Source organism: Macaca mulatta, chromosome 10 (genome assembly GCF_049350105.2).
Source record: "Macaca mulatta isolate MMU2019108-1 chromosome 10, T2T-MMU8v2.0, whole genome shotgun sequence".
Lineage (NCBI taxonomy): Eukaryota > Metazoa > Chordata > Mammalia > Primates > Cercopithecidae > Macaca > Macaca mulatta.
The window spans coordinates 32,042,908-32,063,481 of record NC_133415.1 but is presented as its reverse complement, the minus strand read 5'-3'; the positions used below and the strand labels follow the sequence as shown (position 1 = coordinate 32,063,481).

General features: G+C 55.4%; 1 long non-coding RNA gene and 1 pseudogene across 2 annotated transcripts; one reads left to right on the top strand and one right to left on the bottom strand.

The window, feature by feature from the left end:
* The first annotated feature begins 239 nt into the window (after positions 1-239).
* Positions 240-9,289, top strand: LOC144331950 (uncharacterized). Its single transcript, XR_013399570.1, has 3 exons — positions 240-1,740; positions 7,255-8,256; positions 8,978-9,289. It is a non-coding gene; the product is annotated as an uncharacterized LOC144331950 (long non-coding RNA).
* LOC107000559 (sphingomyelin phosphodiesterase 4-like) lies at positions 7,625-14,012 on the bottom strand (annotated as a pseudogene). The gene is made up of 11 exons (XR_013399535.1): positions 13,435-14,012; positions 13,366-13,370; positions 12,797-12,891; positions 12,246-12,344; positions 12,022-12,023; positions 11,334-11,497; positions 10,535-10,761; positions 9,953-10,186; positions 9,575-9,704; positions 8,059-8,180; positions 7,625-7,907 (listed from the first exon to the last, which is right to left on the bottom strand). The product of XR_013399535.1 is annotated as a sphingomyelin phosphodiesterase 4-like (transcript).
* Positions 14,013-20,574: the final 6,562 nt, after the last annotated feature.

Sequence of the window (20,574 nt, the reverse complement as noted above, 5' to 3'; positions counted from 1 at the left end):
CTGGCAGTGTCCAGTCTGGCCCTGGACACCCTGGACCTCAGCTCTCCTTGTCTGATACACCATCCCATTCCTTAGCCTAGTTGATCCCCCAGCTTCCTGGCAAAGTTCCTGCTCCCTGAGGTAGGAAAGGGCTGAGATTCATGCCAAGGAAGGGGGGCCATGGTACTGGGAGGACTGTGCTGCCAGGTGAGGGTGGACACTAAGCTGGCCACCCCCAGACAATGGACGCAGCCACAGATGCAGCTGCTGCTGTGGTGGGAGGGGTGGCGCGGGCATGGCCACAGCACTCTGGAGATGGCCCTCCAGGAAGGAAGATGAGCTTGGCTGGACCCCCTGTCAGCGGTGTTTTGTCAGGGCAGGAGAAGATGGCATCTTGCCCCCAGGAGCATGCAGTCTGGGCAGGAGACCCAGGCTGATCTGTGTTTCGAAGGCAGCTCTGGCCCAGCTGGGGGACCAGGAAAGCCCTCCCACCTCCAGGGAGGGTGGGCGCAGCTCTGGCAACGCTTCTCTTCCAGGGCAGCTGCCAGGTCCCAGGATGAGCAAGACTTGGCTGGCCAGGCAGGTCCCTGCAGATAGCAGGGGCCGGACTAGGGACCAGGGGCCGGGAAGGGACGCCTGATAGTGAGGATCCAAGCACATGACTTGGAAAGAAACAAGCTTTATTTTTAGTCTTCAGCAGGTAAGGTTTTACTTCATCATGTGCTTTTGTGTAAATGCCAAATACCGAAATAATAGCTAGAAAACAAACTAGCTGTTGTTTTGTCAGTTTGGAGATCAAATACTTTATCTTGAGTCATTTATCTTGGAATTTAGCCAGGCTTAAAAGTAGTAGAATTACCAGGAAATGCTATAGAGAGCCAGAATCCACTTGGAGGTTGGTGGGCCTGGCAGTGGAAAGCTGTGGGTGCAGATGCGGGTATCTCAAAGGCCCTGAGCGGTGCAGGTGCTTGGTCCACATTGCCTGAAGCCTCTTCTGCTGAGAGACAAAGGTGTTCTTCAGGGTTGGCTTCAATGCAGGCAAGATGACAAGTGCTACCACAGCCAAGGGGCTCAGAAGCAGCTGGGGGTGAGTAGAGGGACTGTCACCTTGAGCATCCTCAGGAGTGGTGTGTGCTGGGAGTCGGGCCTGTGTGGCCCTCACCAGGGCCCAGTGAGGCCAGGGCCTGCTCTGCTTCTGTGCTCCCTCCCTCCCTTCCCCACTCCTTCCCTGGCACCCAGGCAGAAAAAGAGACAGAGGCAAGTTTCAGAGCAGGAGCGGAAGTTTATTTTAAAAAGTTTTAGAACAGGAAAGAAAGGAAAGTATTCTTGGAAGAGACCTAAGCAGCATATAAAGGTCAAGTGCGGTGTTTAACCTTGATCCTAGCACTTTATAGACTGGCCCATTTCCCATCATTCTTTCCCTAGGGTGGGCTGCTTACATGCACAGTGCCCTCCTTGCCCTTGGAAGGTGAGCGTACGCAGTGTGTTTAGGAAACTGTACGTATGCCTATTTGAGGCTTTCTTCCTTTTTCTGGTGGGGTGCCCCCAGAAAGTCATACTCTGCCATTTTGTCTCGTAATACACATGGCCAGGAAATTGCTTCTCCCTTGTGCCTGCATTCAATTAACACTTTAGTGAAACAGGTGTGACCCATCAGGAACTGGCCTCTCCCTGGTGCCAGGTGCCAATTTATAACTCTCATTTTTTATTTATTTATTTATTTTTTAGAAGGAGTCTCACTGTCACCCAGGCTAGAGAGCAGTGGCATGATCTTGGCTCACTGTAACCTCTGCCTCCCAGGTTCAAGTGATTCTCCTGCCTCAGCCTTCTGAGTAGCTGGGATTAGAGGCATGCACCACCACGCCTGGCTAATTTTTGTATTTTTAGTAGAGATGAGGTTTCACCATGTTGGCCAGGCTAGTCTAGAACTCCTGATGTCAAGTGACCTACCCACCTTGACCTCAGAAAGTGCTGGGATTACAGGCATGAGACACCATGCTCGGTCCTGGCTTTTTGTTGTTAATTGTTTTTTGAGACAGTGTCTCACTCTGTAGCCCAGGCTGGAGTGCAGTAGTGCGATCACTACTCACTGCAGCCTTAACCTTCTGGGCTCAAGTGATCCTCCTGCCTCAATCTCATAAGTAGCTGGGACCACAGGCATGCACCATCCTACCCAGCATTTTTTTTTTTTTTGAGATGGAGTCTTGCTCTGCCACCCAGGCTGAAAAGTGCAGTGGTGTGATCTCACCTCACTGCAAGCTCCGCCTCCCGGGTTCACGCCATTCTCCTGCCTCAGCCTCCAGAGCAGCTGGGACCACAGGCACCCGCCACCACGCCAGGCTAATTTTTTGTATTTTTAGTAGAGATGGGGTTTCACCATGCTAGCCAGGATGGTCTCAATCTGACCTCATGATCCACCCCGCTCAGCCTCCCAAAATGCTGGGATTACAGGCGTGAGCCACTGCACCCCACCGCTAATTTTTTATTTTTTATTGTTTGTAGAGACGGGGTCTCCCCATGTTGCCTAGGCTTTTTTGTTTGTTTGTTTAAACAGAGACAGGGTCTTGCTATGTTGTCCAGGCTGGTCTTGAACTCCTGGGTTCAAGCAGTCCTCCCATCTTGGTTTCCCAAAATGCTAGGATTACAGGCATGAACCACCAGGCCCAGTCTCCATTGTGAATCTTTTTTTTTCGAGACCGAGTTTTGCTCTTGTTGCCCAGGCTGGAGTGCAATGGTGCAATTTTGGCTCACCACAACCTCTGCCTCCCAGGTTCAAGCGATTCTCATGCCTCAGCCTCCTGAGTAGCTGGGATTACAGGCGTGCGCCACCACACCCAGCTAATTTTTTTTATTTTTAGTAGAGATGGGGTTTCACCGTGTTAACCAGGATGGTCTTGATCTCCTGACCTCATGATCCACCCGCCTCGGCCTCCCAAAGTGCTGGGATTACAGGCGTGAGCCACCATGCCCAGCTTACCTTTTGAATCTTTTTTTTTTTTTTTTTTTTTTTTTTTTGGAGACAGAGTCTCACTCTGTCGCCTAGGCTGGAGTGCAGTGGCATGATCTCGGCTCACTGCAAGCTCCGCCTCCCAGGTTCACGCCATTCTCCTGCCTCAGCTTCCCAAGGAGCTGGCACTACAGACACCCACCACCACGCCCAGCTTATTTTTTGTATTTTTTAGTAGAGACGGAGTTGCCCTGTGTTAGCCAGGATGGTCTCGATCTCCTGACCTCGTGATCCGCCCGCCTCGGCCTCCCAAAGTGCTGGAATTACAGGCATGAGCCACCACGCCCAGCTTACCATTTTGAATCTTAAGAGGAGAAAGTCTGGTTCTCTGGAAGGCCTGGGTAGCTTTTCTCCTGAGCATCTTGAGAAAAAAGTGCTCTGAGCACTCCTTGGGAAGTCCGAGTCAGCACATGCAGCCAGGTGGGTGCTCCCTGGCTGCTCTCCCAGAGGTCAGCATAGCTGGAGGGAGGAGGCTGCAGATGCGTTGAAGTCAGGAAGACCCAACAGTGGAGAGAGAAGTTGCTGGTGACACCCTCGGCTTGACGCTGCGCTCCCCTGGGCTGGGCTGGGTTCAAAAGGCCTCCACCCTCCGAAGTGCCAGCCTTTTGCTGTGGCTGAAAAGCATTTGCTCCTCCTCTTCCTCTCACTTTTTTGCATTCTTCCTACCTCTTAAGTGCATACAAAGATTCACATGGATATTAAAGTCAATGGTGATTTTCATAGCTGGAATACTCGTTGGGAGAAAGTAGGAATTGCTTTTTTTTTTCTTTTTTTTTTTTTTTTTTTTGAGACAGGTCTCTCACTCTGTTGCCCGGGCTGGAGTGCAGTGATGCAATCTTGGCTCACTGCAGCCTCCATCTCCCATGCTCAAGTGATCCTCCCACCTCAGCCTTCTGAGTAGCTGGGACCACAGGTGTGAGCCTCCATGGCTTGGCTAATTTTTTGTATTTTTTAGTAGAGATGGGGTTTCGCCATGTTGCCCAGGCTGGTCTCAAACTCCTGAGCTCAGGCGATCCAGCTGCCTCGGCCTTCCAAAGTTCTGGGATTACAGGCGTGAGCCACTGTGCCTGGCCAAAAGTAGAAATTCTTGATTGGGAAACAATTTGATTTCTTTTGGCCCCTTCCCATTTGAGAAAATTGTGCTGAGGATTCTGGTTTGAGAGTGAAGGGAAGCTAGCTTAATTTTTAAAGTGAAGGCTACATGAGTCCTCTCTCCAGAGTGGTGGCTCACACCTGTAAACCCAGCGCTTTGGGATAAAGAAGCTGGCAGATCACTTGAGCCCAGGAGTTTAAGAACAGCCTGGCAACGTAGTGAGACCCTATCTCTACAAAAAAAATTTAAAAATTAGCAGTGTGTGGTGGTGTGTGCCTGTAGTCCTGGCTACTTGGGATGGTGAGGTGGGAGGATTGCTTGAGCCCAGAAGTTGGAGGCTGCAGTGAGCCATGATGGTGCATTGCACTCCAGCCTGGGCAATATAGCGAGAACTTGTCTCAGAAAAATACAAAGAGTCCTCTCTCATTTATGTTGGAAATGTCAGGGTTATTGGCCATTTAGGGGATCTAACTTGCTCTTGGATGTCCAAGAGGAAAGGTATCGATTTCTCCTGATTGCACAGGGCCTCTTCTGGTGGGTCACCTGCACGAGGTGACCAGAATCTGAGTCACCTCGGGTCATGCGGGTGCTGGTACATCCTAGAGACAGGATGTGTTGGTCATGGAAGAGAGTGGGCCACAAATGGGTTCCACGGCAACAGCGTTGTCTGGTGCGAGGAGTGGGGTGTGGAGGTGCAGGGGGCAGGGGTGGTGTCCGGAGAGCCTGAAGCTGTGCTGCCAGAGGCTGCAGGCCAGGAGGTCTGAGAAGCATCTGGATTTGGCCTGTTCACAGCAGGGGAGTGTGGCCTAGTGGCAAAAAGTTGAGGGCATCCTAGGAGTTGAGGAGGTGGCAGCGGTTAGAATAAATCACTCTGGAGGCGTCCAGGGGTGGAGAGACAAGAACGTGCAAGAAATTCCTTCAGCCTGGCCTCCTCAGGACCCCGGCCACCGGCCTCCCTCCTAGATGTCCCCAGAGCTTCCTCCTCCTTGTGCCCCAGAACTGGTTCCTGAATTGCTCCAACCCCAGGCCTCCCCTGGAAGTCCCCCCCAGTGCCTCCCGGCTGGGACCCCTAACTGCATTTTGCTTCTGCTCTTGTGCCAGTAGTCCCCCGTTCTCTCCAGCGTCCGGTGCTCTCATGCCAGTAGTCCTCCTTTCTCTCCAGTGTCTGGGCCCCAACTACCAAGACCCTGCCTCCTCACTCAGCTTTGCTGTGCTTCGTTCTCTACTCAGTAGGTTGTGTCTGCCTCCACTCCTGGCCAGACACTGCCCTGGGGCTGAGTGCACAGTCCCCAGCCACTCGCGAGATCCTCAGAGCTTCTGGAAGCCATAGACACAGTAGCATATGCTTCAGGTTGTCAGGTGTTTTTTTTTTTTTTTTTTTTTTTTTTTTTGGAGACAGAGTCTTGCTGTCACCCAGGCTGGAGTGCAGTGACATGATCATGGCTCACTGCAGCCTTGACCTTCTGGGCCCAGGTGATCCTCCCACCCCACCTCAAGTAGCTGGGACCACATGTATGAGCCACCACCACACCTAGCTTCTTGAATCTTTTTTTTTTTTTTTTTGAGACAGAGTCTCACTCTGTCGTCCAGGCTGAAGTGCAGTGGCACGATCTTGGCTCACTGCAACCTCCAGCTCCCAGGTTCAAGCGATTCTCCTGCCTCAACCTCCCGAGTAGCTGGGATTACAGGTAGGTGGCACCACACCCAGCTAATTTTTATGTCTTTAGTAGAGGTGAAGTTTCACCATGTTGGCCAGGCAGATCTCGAACTCCTGACCTCAGGTGATCTGCCCATCTTGGCCTCCCAAAGTGCTGGGATTATAGGTGTGAGCCACACGCGCAGCCAACTTTTTGAATCTTTTGTAGGGATGGGGTCTTGCTATATTGCCCAGGCTGGGCTTAAACTTCTTGGCTCAAGTGATCCTCCCTGCCTTGGTTTCCCAAAGTTCTGGGATTACAGGCCAATCTACTCAATGTTGATATTAAGTAGAAGGCAAAATTCACATGGCTCAGGCCCAGCAGGCTCAGGCTGGGTGTGGTGCCATCTACCTGTAATCCCAGCTACTCAGGAGGCTGAGGCAGAAGAATCGCTTGAACCCAGGAGCCGGAGGTTGCAGTGAGCCAAGATCATGCCACTGCACTCCAGCCTGAGCGACAGAGACTCTGTCTCAAAAAAAAAAAAAAGAAAAAAGAAAAAAAAAAAAAGATTCAGGCAGGCCCTCAACCTTTCTGTCACAGGCACTTCAGTGTTAACATGCACCTTGGTTTTGCTGCTGCCATGTCTACTGTGCTCCTGGGCAAGGAAAGCAAAGGAAACCAGAGGGCCAGGCCCATGGACACTGGGGTGAGGGGCCAACCTGGGTGAGGGTGCCCAGCAGCTGTTTCTGCAGCCCCTGCGTGTTCAGGGACCCTGTGTGGGTGAACCGCCTGGATACTGAGCCTAGGCGGTGGAAAACTCAAAAAACAAGGGCAGGTTTATTCAGATCCCTGGTGGAGTTACAAACTTGGTTTGGTTTTTGGTCACAGGCCCTAAAATGCCATTATTCTGAGTTTACATAAAAAATACAAAGCACTGGCCGGGCGCAGTGGCTCACACTTGGGAAGCTGAGGTGGGTGGCTCACATGAGGTCAGGAGTTTGAGACCAGCCTGACCAACATGGTGAAACCCCATCTGTACCAAAACTACAAAAATTAGCTGGGCATGGTGGCACATGCCTGTAATCCCAGCTACTCGGGAGGCTGAGGCAGGAGAATTGCTTGAACCTGGGAGGAGGAGCTTGCAGTGAGCCGAGATCGCGCCACTGCACTCCAGCCTGGGCGACAGAGCGAGACTCCATCTCAAAAAACAAAACAAAACAAAAACCAAAATACAAATTACAACATTTAAATTTGAAAATCATTAAAAAGAACCCCACATCAAAAACAAAGGCTTGGTTTGAAAATCACCACTGAGGCCGGGTGCGATGGCTCATGCCTGTAATCCCAGCACTTTGGGAGGCTGAAGCAGGCGGATCACGAGGTTAGGAGATCGAGACCATCCTGGCTAACATGGGGAAAACCCATCTCTACTAAAAATATAAAAAATTAGTCGGGCATGGTGGCACGAGCCTGTAGTCCCAGTTACTTAGGAGGCTGAGGCAGGAGAATCGCTTGAACCTGGGAGGTGGAGGTTGCAGTGAGCCGAGATGGTGCCGCTGCACTCCAGCCTGGGTGACAGAGCAAGACTCCGTCTCAAAAAAAAAAAGAAAAAATCACCACTGAGATGCTGTTCTCCCTGGTGTGTCGTCTGTGGGGTGAATGAAGGTGTGAGAGATCCCATGGTGGCTTCTGTCAGTCAGTCTGTAGTTGTCATTATTTTGAATACTTAAGTATCATCAAACGGTTGCTGTGTCTTTGAGCACTTGATTTTATTGAAGCTACCTTCCCTCCCTTCTCAGTCCCGTTTCCCCCAGATGCCTCCACGACTGCAGGAATCCCCCTGCTCCCAACCAGGAGCCCAAAGATAACCGTGTTCCCACCTGGAGGGGCCTCCCACGTCCAATGCCATCAGGGCTGGTGCAGCTTCCCCAGCTTGGTCAGCAGCGTCCTGGCTGAGGAGTAGAGGACATAGCCCAGAGTAAACAGCAGTGCACAGGTGAGGGGCCCGACGCAGAACAGAGAAGCCACGAAGAAAGCCAGCAGCAGCCAGGGCAGTGTCAGGTAGCTGCCCAGAAAGCACAGGCTGAGCCTGGGGCCGCTGGCCAGCGTGGGCTCTGTGAGGCGGTAGCGACAGAAGCTGCCAAGGGAGTCATCTCAGGAACACAGAGCCGCCATCTGGTCTGCAAACTGAAGCGCAGACAGTGGCACGGGGGTATGGGGTGGTGGCACCACAGGCCTCAGGTGCACCCCACCCCCATAGGCCACCCTGGGACTGCACCCCAGGCAGGAGCACCCAGAACCCTCTCTGAAGAGGCCAGGCCGGCCCTCCTGCCCACTCACTCTGTTTGATGGCAGATGACAGCCGGAAGGGTGCTCGAACCAAGCTGGTAATCTCATAGCCCCAGAGGGGCAGCAGCTCCAGGTCCCCCTGATACTCAATTTCAAACCTTTGCAGCCTGTCGATCTAGAAACCCAGGTCGTAGGGTTGGGTCAGAAAACATGGCCCTGACCAGGCGCAGTGGCTCACGCCTATAATCCCAGCACTTTAGGAGGCCCAGACAGGTGAATCACGAGGTCTAGAGTTAGAGACCAGCCTGACGAATATGATGAAACCCTGTCTCTGTTAAAAATACAAAAATTGGCCGGGCGCGGTGGCTCAAGCCTGTAATCCCAGCACTTTGGGAGGCCGAGACGGGCGGATCACGAGGTCAGGAGATCGAGACCATCCTGGCTAACACGGTGAAACCCCGTCTCTACTAAAAAATACAAAAAAAAAAAACTAGCCGGGCGCGGTGGCGGGCGCCTGTAGTCCCAACTACTCGGGAGGCTGAGGCAGGAGAATGGCGTGAACCCGGGAGGCGGAGCTTGCAGTGAGCTGAGATCCGGCCACTGCACTCCAGCCTGGGCGGCAGAGCGAGACTCCGTCTCAAAAAAAAAAAAAAAAAATACAAAAATTGGCCAGGTGCCGTGGCTCACACCTGTAATCTCAGCACTTTGTGAGGCCGAGGAAGGTGGATCACGAGGTCAGGAGATGGAGACCATCCTGGCTAACACGGTGAAACGCTGTCTCTACTAAAAAATACAAAAAATTGGGCCGGGTGCGGTGGCTCAAGCCTGTAATCCCAGCACTTTGGGAGGCTGAGACGGGCAGATCACGAGGTCAGGAGATCAAGACCATCCTGGCTAACACGGTGAAACCCCGTCTCTACTAAAAAATACAAAAAACTAGCCAGGCGAGGTGGCGGGCGCCTGTAGTCCCAGCTACTCGGGAGGCTGAGGCAGGAGAATGGTGGGAACCCGGGAGGCGGAGCTTGCAGTGAGCTGAGATCCGGCCACAGCACTCCAGCCTGGGCGACAGAGCGAGACTCCGTCTCAAAAAAAAAACAAAACAAAAAACAAAAAATTGGCTGGGCGTGGTGGCGGGTGCCTATAGTCCCAGCTACTCCAGAGGCAGGAGAATGGCGTGAACCCAGCAGGCTGAGCTTGCAGTGAGCCGAGATTGTGCCACTGCACTCCAGCCTGGGTGACAGAGCGAGACTCTGTCTCAAAAAAAAAAAAAAAAAAAAAAAAAAGCCAGGCACAGTGGCATGCGCCTATAATCCCAGCTACTTACTCAAGAGGCTGAGGTGGGAAAATCGCTTGAACCCGTGAGGCGGAGGTTGCAGTGAGCTGAGATCTTGCCACTGCACTCCAGCCTGGGCGACAGAGGGAGACTTTGTTTCAAAAAAAAGAAAGAAAAGAAAACATGGCCCCTGCACACAATTCAGAAGAGCCAAGCCATCTCTGCTCACAGCAGAGGAGGGAGCTGGGGACAGGTCAGGGCCCAGCCCATGCAACTCTGGGACTTGGGCCTCTCACCTGGTACTGGCCCAGGGACGTAGGGATGAGTCCATCCTCACCTGCAATGCAGTCGGAGCTGCTGCTTTCCATTCTCATCCTGGATGGTGTCCAAGGCAAGTGTGAACTGTGTGAGCTGTGCTTCACTGAGCTGCCAGAGAGAGAGAAGCGCCTCTGTCCTCAGTGTCAAGGTGAAGGAAGGGACCAGTCTTCACCCCACCAGCTTCTAATGGTGGCGACGAGGGCACCCAGACTCGGGGTGTGGGCCTGCCTCCCACAACACTGGGTTCATCTGCATGGGGCCTGGGACAGGTGCGTGGCAGACCACAGGCTAAGGGGGAGTGGACCCTTCGGGGAAGGGGACCCTAATGGCCGTGGGGTAGGCCCCATTGCTCATACCTGGAATATCTGGCACAGATACTCCAGGGCCTCCTCCAGGCACTCGTCTGTCTTCCGGACGCTGTCCTGCCCCATCTCGTCCAGGTCATTGGCTGAAGAGGAGCCGTTGGTGTCCGTGGGGCCAAAGCCCGGCCACAATAGGAAGGAGCAGCCGGCCGGACTCTCCACACACGGGTCTGAGATGGACTTGGCCATGTGCTTGGCCTGCGTGATGAGCTGAGTGAGGTGCAGGACCTGCAAGGGAGGCAAGAGCAGGTCACTGGCAGGAGAGGCCTGTGCTGCCACCAAGGCAGGCTGACTAGGGGCCCTAAGATGGATGCACAGCCAGATCACTGAGTGACGGGAGGAGCAGCTTCTGCTGGAGGACTTTTAAAGACTAAAGGATGATCTTCTAAATGTGAAATTTCCCAACACTGCCTTCGTTATCAGAAACAAATCAGACTTTACTGAAACAGGGGAAGGAGAAGTGCGTCAACTCTACGCCCAACCTCCCGCCTTCCAGCCAGAACACAGCACTTTCCTGCCTCTGCTCAGCCCCGTGGCTCCAGGGGCCCTGTGGATGGGCACCACCAACCCACTCACCAGGGTGTGGGCCTCAGGCCTGAACATCAGGGTGTACTTGCAGTCCTGGCCCTCCAGGCTGTAGACGTGGCTCTTCACCTTGAAGGAGGTATCAGTGACCACTGGTGGCCACGATGACAGGAAGCCGCTGGCGAATGTGCAGGCTGTGAAGAGTCTGTGCTGGCAGTGGGGGATGATGAGCTCCGGCTCCAGGAACAGCTGCTCAAACTGGAAGGCAGGAGACAAACCTAGCGCCCAGTTCCGGAGGCACAGAGTACCTGGTTACTGCCCACAGGTTTTCAGGATGCCTCCGAGGTATCTGGGGAGCCATGACCCAGGGGTGTCCTCCTGAGGCCCTGCCTGGCAGTGTCTCCCATTTAGTAGGTGGCTGACATGGGGAGGGCAAATGAGGGAGCTGGTGGCTCACAGAGCCCCCAGCAGTATCTACAGGAGGGCAAACACCGGGAGGAGCAACAGAAGCCAATGTCCAACCCAGCCAAGACAAACGCACGCCAGAGACCAAGACAGCCTCCCAAGGCTGCTGCCACGAGTTGCCAGGGAGAAATTGTGGTGCCATGGGGCGGCAGCTTGGTCTGTGCAGCCCCCTCTGTGGGTATACCTCCACCCAGTGCCTGGTGCCTGCCAGCCGGTCCCAGCCTTAACTGCGCAGATGTGTCCCAGGAGTCTCCACAGCAACCTTTGCCGAGGCCCACTCTGGACACATGGGTCCCTCTTGAAGAGGTGTCACCCACCAGCTAAGGGCCTGGCTCTAGTCTGGCTGGGTCGGGGTCTGCCAGGCTGGCCTGGGCCGAGGACTTACCGTTCTGGATCATCTTGGCTAGGCTGGACTGGGCAAACACTCTGGCCATTCAGAACACCATGAGCACGTGCTTGGGGCTGACCAGATCTGTGTGGAGCACGTGGTTCAGGAAGCCCACGAACAGCTTGGTGTACATCAGCAGGTTCTCCTGGACAAAGGGCACCCTGGGGACCGAGGTGGCAGGTTGGGGCCAGCCTTCCCACTGGAGGTGGAGGTGGGGGCTGCGCCCGTCCATGCCCCTAATACCCCTGCTTGTTCCCAGGCTTTCAGACTCTCCCTGGCCAAGGTGACAAAGTGTCATGGATGACAGCTCAGAGGACTGTTGGCAGGCAGGGAGGGCAGGACACAGGCAGGTGAGACCCAGGCCCTCTGAGGATGCTGAATCCTTAGCAGGGCTGAGGCCCCTTTCCAAGAGGACTGAAGCCACCATGGCAGAGGCTGGCCCAGAGCCTGAGGGGGCTGAGGGAGGATCCCCCAGAGGGTCCAAAGGGGAAGGCCTCGGGCAAGGAAGGGAGAGGTCAGTGGCTATGCCAGGTGCCATGGACGCCTGGGAGGTCTGTGTGAGGATGAAGCAGGAGATAAGGGGAAGGCAGCCACTGGTTTGCTCTGTGCTGGTAAGGAAGGGTCAAGGCACAGTTTGCAGGTCACTATGAAAATCTGGGCCAGAAGGGAGAGGGGACAGGTCAACCACTGCTTCCATGAGAAACCCATTCTAGGACCTGCAAAGTTGAGCCTAGGAAGGGCTGGTCTGTGCGCCACTCAGCAGGGGCTGGGAGAGGAGCCCAGGAGGCCGCCAGAGCCAGGGCCAGGCTGACCCCAGCATAGGCCGCTGTCCTGGCCTCCACCCATTGGAGCAACATCTGCCCAGGGGAGCCGGTGGCATGGCTGTGAGGAGAGGGGGCCAGGGCTTACCGTTTCTCAGGCACACCAGGGCTGGGAGTCGCTGCTGGGAGCCTGCTTGTCAGCCGCACATCGCCACGGCTGCAGGTAGCTCAGCCACACCTCCAGGACCTGTCGGGGAGGTGTGTGCTGAAGGCCCAGTGGCTGGGGCCAAATCCTCCCGTGGTCTGGAGGCCAGGTCCCCAGGCGGCAGCTACACTGACTCTTCCCACATCCCCCAGAGGGCGCAGGAGAGACACGCACAGCCCTGTGAGGTTTGGCGCTCTCACTGTCGCTTCAGAAGCCAGGGTCATGGGCGGGCTTTTCCCAGCCCACAGGACCCAGTGCTCCCTGGTTGTGTAAGAGTAGAAACCCGTTTGACACCAGACAGATGGCACGGGGCAGGGCTTTGCTGTACCTGAGGGTTGGCTTTGGAAACTGAAACAGAAAGAACAATGTGACCTCCAAGGCCCCTCCTCTCCAAGGTCTCTGTGACAACATTTGTTCTCCTCCTTCATCCACCCCAGGGGACCTCCCTCACTGGGGCACACAGAGGACTCAAGCCCGCATGAGATGGAGCCGACACTCCTAGCTCCGAACAATGGGTCCAGGGGCCAGTGGCCAAAGTAATGCTGCAGAACAGGTAGAGTTTCTGCTGGACGAACCTCGGGACAGCGGCCTGCAGGGGAGGGGAGGGTCCCACTGCTTGCACAGTAAGGTGGCCCTGCCTGGGGCTCCCATTAGCAAGGGTTGGCTCTGCCAGGGGAGAGCACTGGGCACCTCTGAGAGGTAAGAGCTTGTTTCAGCCCCATTTTTCAGAGGAAGAAACCAAGGTTAGGGAACATCCCAAGGACACACCCAGCATGCAGGCGGCCAAGCCATTGCATCCCCTGCACACAGCTTACCTCAGCCCCACACAAAACAGCCCATTCTGCCAGTCCCAGTGGGCCTGGGAGTCAGGACCACCCCAGCCCTTCTCCTGACAGGGGTGGGGAGGAGCAAGTGACGGCAGCGTGATGGGGCCTCTTTGGCCAGTCTGGAGAGAGAGGCTCTGGGAGCCAGAGACCAGCCGGCAGCCCCACCAGGCTAGCTGAGAAGGCACCTGTGTCAACCTCCAGAGGCCTCACAGTGAGCAGGGAAGGATTCCCCTCACCCTGCCTCCCATGCCCTGGGGAGAGGTCGCTGTGGGCAACACCAGAGTGGGGGAAAGAGGACGAGACACTGAACGCCTCCAGGGGGCTGCTGGTATGGGAGTGGCCAAAAGGTGAGGTCTGCTCTGGCTTCAGGCTGTTGGCAAAGGTGTGCAGGTGCTTCAGTGGCAGGCGCACCACCATTATGTGCTCCTTGGTGGGCATGAACGATTCCTCGGTGGAGGAGGAGGGGTCAGGGCCTGGGAAGGGCTGCAACACGTGGCCTCCAGGTCTGACCACATCCTGCCCTGGGGCAGTTGATCTGCCTCCACACAGGAGGCACGAGCCAGGCAAAGAGTGGGGCCACCACTGTGCCTGGCACCCAGCGGATGTGCCTTGCACTGCTTGGTCTGAACTGCGGCCAGCTTGTGGTAGGGAAGTGCTTGGCCCAGCGCCCGCACAGCCCACCTGAAGAGGACTCGCTGAGACAGACACATCTGCTTCTGCATCGCTGCATACCCGCAGTGGGTGGCACAGGGCCATGGCCCACCACATTGTGCCCTTGGCCATTGCTGCCTATCTTGATCCTCAGGGCAGGAGGAGGCGGGTGTCACCCCCAAGCTCTGGGTCCAGGGTCTCCCAGGTAAGATGGCTGAGGCCAGGAATTCGAGATTAGCTTGGGCAACATAGGGAGGCTCTGTCTCTACAAAACTTAAAAAGTTAGCTGGGCATGGTGGTGTGTGCCTGTAGTTCTAATTACTCAAGAGGCTAGGGTGGGAGGATCACTTGAGCCCAGGAGTTCTTGGCACAGTGAGCTAGGATCGTGCCACTGCACTCTAGCCTGGGTGACAGAGTAGTACCTTCGCTTTCCTCCCCAATTCCTTCCAACTGCTCCTCATTCTGGACACAGCTAGGTAAGGGCTCAGCCCAGGAGAATCCCTGGATATCAATTCCTCTGTTGCCCACAGACTTGTGGTCAGGAAAATCCCAAGACAAGAACACAGTCAAGCTAACAGGCCAAGCTTTAGATTTACAATGTACAAGCAGGATCCTGGAGACCTACACCCGTGAGGAAAGCCTTTTTGCTGGCCGTGGGCTTTCTCTGGTTGCTCAGCATTGGGAGGGCAGGTGGGAGCATCAAGAGTGGATGAGGACAGGGGAACGGGGCACTGAGTCCGAGTGGACATGCTCACCTCTCCATGCTTACCCCCAGCCCTTTGGGCCTCAACCCATCTGTGATGCTGAGGCTGGTGCAGGGCCCGGCCTCTGGGTATATCCTGGGATGCTGCAGACCCCGCATGGACCACTGCTCACATCATTGCCCACTCAAGTCTCCCCGTCAGGAAAATGTCCCCACAGGTCCAGGTGACACACCCCACAGATCAGTGATTGAGGCTGAGAATGGAGCTATAGGGTGGGAGGTATTTTCTTTTTTTTTTTTGAGACAGAGTCTCACTCTGTCACCCAGGCTGGAGTGCAACAGCATGATGTCGGTTCACTGCAACCTCTGCCTCCTGGGCTCAAGGGATCCTCCCACTTCAGCCTCCCGAGTAGCTGAGACCACAGGCACACACCACCACACCCAGCTAATTTTTCTTTTCTTTTTTTGTAGAGGCAGGGGTCTTGCCATGTTTCCCAGGCTGGTCTCAAACTCCTGAGCTCAAGCAGTCTGCATGCCTTGGCCTCCCAAAGTTCTGGGATTACAAGTTTGAGCCACTGTGCCCGGCTATTTTCTTCTATCTAGCTGTATCTTTAAGTCTTTGGGCAATGAATTTGCATTGCCTTGGAAGGAAGGAGAAAACCAGTCCCTATACTACCTGACTAGAAGGGCACCAGCGGGTGGGAAGTCAGACCAGCGTCCTTCTCCTCCAGTCTCACCCCGGCCCTCCCTCCCATCCTGGCCTGGGATCCTGAGCCATGACATGCTCCCTCAACTCACGGGAGGGGACGGCATCCACATGGGAACTGGGAACCTGCCTTCCCTGCGGGTGCACTTACCCAGCCTCACCTGGTCCTTCCAGAGGGTCTGGAGGGGCTGGTGTCGGGCCCTGTCCCTGGCAGTCACATGAAAGCCTCAGGCTATTTTCCCACAGGTTTGCGGAGCCACAGATTTCTCTCAGCTCTGCACCTCTCCTGGGCCACAGTCCCACGTGGAGTCCCTGGCCACAGTCGTACCTGCTTGCTTCTTAAAGATGTGTCCCCAAAGCCCCACATTTCCCACTGGGCCCAGCCTCACAACACCTCAGCTCACCCCTCCAGGACCTCCCTGGTCACCCCTACTGCCATGGGGGTTACTAGATGCTTCCTGGACACTGCCCTCCCTCCCTGACCCAAGTCTTCTCCAGTGGCTTCCGCAGAACAGGGATGCCACCACATGCTGTGGTTGCCACTCATCCCACCGGCACTCAGGCCCCCCATGTTTATCCATCCTGTGCTCAAATTCCCATTCAATCACGTGTGCTCCTTTGCAGGGTGAACGGGGAAGGCCCCTGGCTGTGGGCACGGCTCATCCCCCGGGTTCTCACAGACTCGCTAACTCTGTCGTCTCCGAAATCCCCCATGGGCCTGAACTCTGCTTCACTGACCTCAAATCCATCCATACACTTGTCATTTGTGCCTAGGCAGACCATGACCTCTATGAGGTCGCTACCTATTCTCATCCCCCTCTGGAGGTGTCTACGAGTGGCCGAGGCTCCCTAGGTGAAGGCGGGGCCCAGGCCGGGCCATCAAGGACTGACAGCCTCTGTGGGCTATAGGGCCAAGCTCCAGGTCCTCGCCAACCCCCTGCCTCACACACAGAGTCTCACAGAACCTCCAGCGTGGGTGACAGTTCTGAACAGGGCAGCACCCACATTACTGCAAGTCCCAGGCCTCTGTGTCTTCAGCTCCTTCCTGAGCACCAGGCCCTGCAGAGTGGGGGTGAACTGGGCCACTGCAGAGGCCTCACGACTCCAGCTCTTCAAACCAGGGCCAAGCAAGGAGTCTCAACACCAGAGACCTTGGGACTCCTCCACTGGTGGGGAGCTGGCCAGTCTGGGCCACGTGCCTTGTTCTGCCACACAGCCACACCCCACCCCCACAAACCGGGCCAGTCTGCAAAGCCAAGGGCCAGGCCAGGCTGGAGGCTGATCTCTGCCTCCCGCAACACAGGGGCTTCGCTCTGCCTGAAAGTAGCTTCTGTTACCTGCGGCTGAGCCCAGCCAGCCCCTTGCTTTGCCAGGCACGGACACGCACTCTGGGCAGGGGAAGGGAATCAAGGAGCGCAGCATGTTCTTGGTAGGTGTGGAGGGCCTGGAGGCTGGGCTGCAGGGGGCTGTGGTGGGCACTGGAGACAGAGTCGGTAGTGCAGAACCTCCACCTGAGACGGTGAACAGAGAGAAGCCGGAAGAGGCAGAAGAGGAGAGCATGAGAGGACAGGGTGGGGAAGGGGAAACATGGGACCGGACATAGGAGGGGGAAGTGGAGAAAGCAAGCAATGAGAATGAGCCCAGAAGTGAGGAGAAAAACGACAACAAAAGCGTGGTCAGTGACCATCCAAACAATTGCAGTCCCAGCAGCCGCGGCCAGCGCAGCACCCTCCTCGGCAGCCAGGCCAGGGCTGTGGCGGCACTCTCCTCAGCCTTGGAGGCTGGGGGTGGATAGACCCTCCAGCTCACCGGGGTGGCCTCTCAGTGTCGCTGAGGCCTAAAGGCCTCACTAGCTCATTGGAAGGGCCCAACTCACCGCCCTTCCAGATAGGACCCGCTCTCCCCAGTGACTCTGAGGCCACACTGTGTGTGCCATGTGCACACCACAGCCCTTCAAGTGCTCAGGGTCTTCTCTGGGACATGCTGTCAGCCACCAAGGCCTCAAGATCCCAAGGCCCAGAAAAGAAACTGTCAAAGCATGTTCCAGGAGAGGGACTCTGCCCAGAGAAGACACATATGTAATTGACTGGATTTCCCTGGGTTGTTTTGAGAAATTTATCAAATTTGCATATGACATGATCAATTCCTATGTGTCTAAAACCCAAGCAATGTCCCCTCCCTGAGTGGATCTCTCTGAGAGCTGAGGATGACGACAGGTCCCCAAGGGTAGCACAGACAGGAGCACAGGCTCAGGCCCCCAGGTCCTGCCCTCCACACCCCCAAGTCTGGAGGTCAGCCGAGGTGGTGTGTGCATCAGCTCTGACTCTAGGAGGCAGCCTCTCCTAATGCACCAGGAACTCCCACCCTCCAGATATGGAGGGCTCCCAAGGGCAGGAGCCCCCGAGGACCTGGCCACAGCCACACAGACTCAGAGGCAGCAGGAAACAAGCTAAGCTGGCCCCCAGCCAGGACCCTCCAATCTACCGCCCCGCAGCGCTGCAGCATCCAAAGCACCCCTTCAGCCCAGCACAGCCAGAGCTGGCCTGGCGCATATCCTGCCTCATGAGCGCCATGCCTCCTGCCCAAGCAGCACGGCCACTGGGCTCCACACAGGAGAGATCAGGACACACCTGCTAGATGCCACAGCACGCAGAGCAGAGCGGGAAGGAGCAGGGCAGGAAGGTGTCGCCTTCACAGCCTTCCTCTATGCCAGACCTGGGGCTCAGGCAGGAATCAGACACAGTTCTCCAGTGTGTCTCTGTCCTCGCTTAAAGGAACACAGTGGCCTGTGGGGCCGTTGGCCATCTTTACGGCCCACAGGGCCACCAGGGAGCAAGCACACACCTTGGATTCAACTAGTGAGAGCAGGGCAACCCCGGGAGCCTCACTTCCTGCATCTGGAAATAAGGGCTAGCAGGGACGGGCAGGGATTTCTGTATGGCAGGTGCAGCATAGGCCTGGGCAAGCGGCAAGGGGCCTTGGGGGACACGGACCTCCACAGCTGCCTTTCTCTGACTCCTACCCACTCAGTTTTCTCACATTTTGTTTTTTGTCTCAACTGGAAGAGGCAAAAAGTGGAGCATCTCTGGGCACTTCGTCCCACCACTGCAAGTCATTCTGAGCAGGGCTCACCCGACCCAAGGTCTGGCCAAGAGGAAGTGAACATTGGGAAGAAGGGAAAGGCACCTCCTGCCCTCTGCAGGGACAACCCCCTGCCAGTTCCCTTGGCCCGTGAGGACACAGAATCCTCACAGGCAACAGCCCAGAAAAGCCTTTCTGGCTGGCCCTTGAAAGTAGGTGTATTTCCACTCACTCAGTAGGCAGAACCAGCAGACAAGAAGGTGACACAGTGCAGCGGCCCCTGCCCCTGCCAGGTCAAGCCACATGCAAGAGCGCTGAGCAAGCGCCCTAGGGCCCCAGGGAGAAGCGGGGCCCTGGCAACAAACCAGGCCCCCAGGCACCAGCTAGGCACACGCAGCAAGTCTGCTCTGGAAGCAGGAAGGGCACTGCAGGCTCTGTGACTCAGGAGGCCCAAGATGGGGTCCCCAGCTTTTCCTCGTTCTCCTTCCAGGTGATGCCGAGGGTGAGGATTTGGGGGAACCTATGCTCTGAGAGATCCTTCACATGGCAAAGCATGGGGCCACAGAACTGGCTGCAGAGACTGTGGCAGAGGCAGGCCCACAGCTTTTCCCCAGAACCAAAGAAAAAGTGACAGGAGGCTCTTCTGTAGTTTAACTCCATCACCCACAGGTCCTTCATTCTGGAGAAAGCCCTCAAGAATTTTGTCAGCAACAAAGCCAAAGTCTCCCAAGCACACTGATGCACAGACGCCATGGGCACCAGACTACAGGTTGTGTGCCTAGGGCACACTGCCCAGAGAGGGAGCGGGGAGAGGCGAGGCGGAAGGGGAGGAAGCAGGCCAGGCTGCATGTAGGAGGGCGCCAGGCCCCCACACACCATGAGTACAGCTGCTTGCTCATGCTCTGGAGGAGGTGGGGGAGTGGGGGGCGGACAGGAGGCTAACTATGGTGCCACTATGCTGGGCATGGGTCTGCCCCGGGCCATCACTTCATGGCAAAACACAAAGGCACTGCTGATGGTGGAGGAGACACCACTATTGTTTAATTGTTCAGTTTCTTTTTTTTATTAAAAGAGATGGGGGGGCTGGGCACGGTGGCTCACGCCTGTAATCCCAGCACTTTGGGAGGCCGAGGCAGGTGCATCATGAAGTCAGAAGTTCAAGACCAGCCTGGCCAAGATGGAGAAGCCCAACTCTACTAAAAATACAAAAATTAGCCAGGTGCGGTGGCAGGTGCCTGTAACCCTAGCTACTCGGGAGGCTGAGGCAGCAGAATCGCTTGAACCTGGGGGACAGAGGTTGCAGTGAGCCGAGATCACATCATTGCACTCCAGCCTGGGCGACAGAACGACACTCTGTTTAAAAAAAGAGAGAGAGAGACAGGGTCTCACTATATGGGCGAGGCTGGTCTCAAACTCCTGGCCTCAAGCAATCTTTCCCACCTCGGCCTCCCAAAGTGCTAGGATTACAGGAGTGAGTTCCCACGCCTCGTCCGGTTCAGATTCAGTTTTGCAAGATTCTGGAGATTGGATGCACAACAACGTGAATGTATTTAACACTACTGACTGTACACTTGGAAATGGTTAAGACAGTACATTTTATGTTATGTATATTTTACAATTACAATTTTTTTCTTAATTAAAAAAACAAGAAGCATTAATGCTTTGGTCCAGGAAACAGCAGAACCTTCCAGTTCTGTCCTGTAAGCCTTTGTCATGGTCTCCTGTCCTCTTCATGGCCAGCACATCCCACTGTCCACACAGCCAAGAGCTGTCTGGGTATCATGGTCCCCTCTGTGAACAGGGGCAATGGTTCCTACCATTCTAGCACCTGAGGCTGCTGTGAAATGGTTTGGAGGCTTCAAAAAGCACAGCACTCCACATACTAGGAGTTATGTCTGAGGTCGGAGACAGAATCCTGTCTTATCTACATACCAGGCATCAACAGCGAGGCTGTGGCTACCAGATCAGTCCTAGGATCCAGTATCAGAAGCAGCACCGGCCAGATCTCTCCAAGGTGTGCTCAGAAGACACAGCCAGGACTCAGGGAGCGAGCCAGCCCACACCATTGTGAGAGGCTGGAGCCTCCTGTGAAAACAAAAGATTCTGTCACCTACTATTTGGATCCCCTGAATCAACAGAAGGCCTGTGGAGGCTGCACAAACCCCTCACCATTCCATGTCACAAAAGTGCTACTGGGGCAGTGCTGAATATCCACATGATGGTAATCATAGGAAACATCTCCAACACCACGAGAGAGGGACACCGAGAGACTCTGCAATGATCATATCACCATGAGCCAAATGA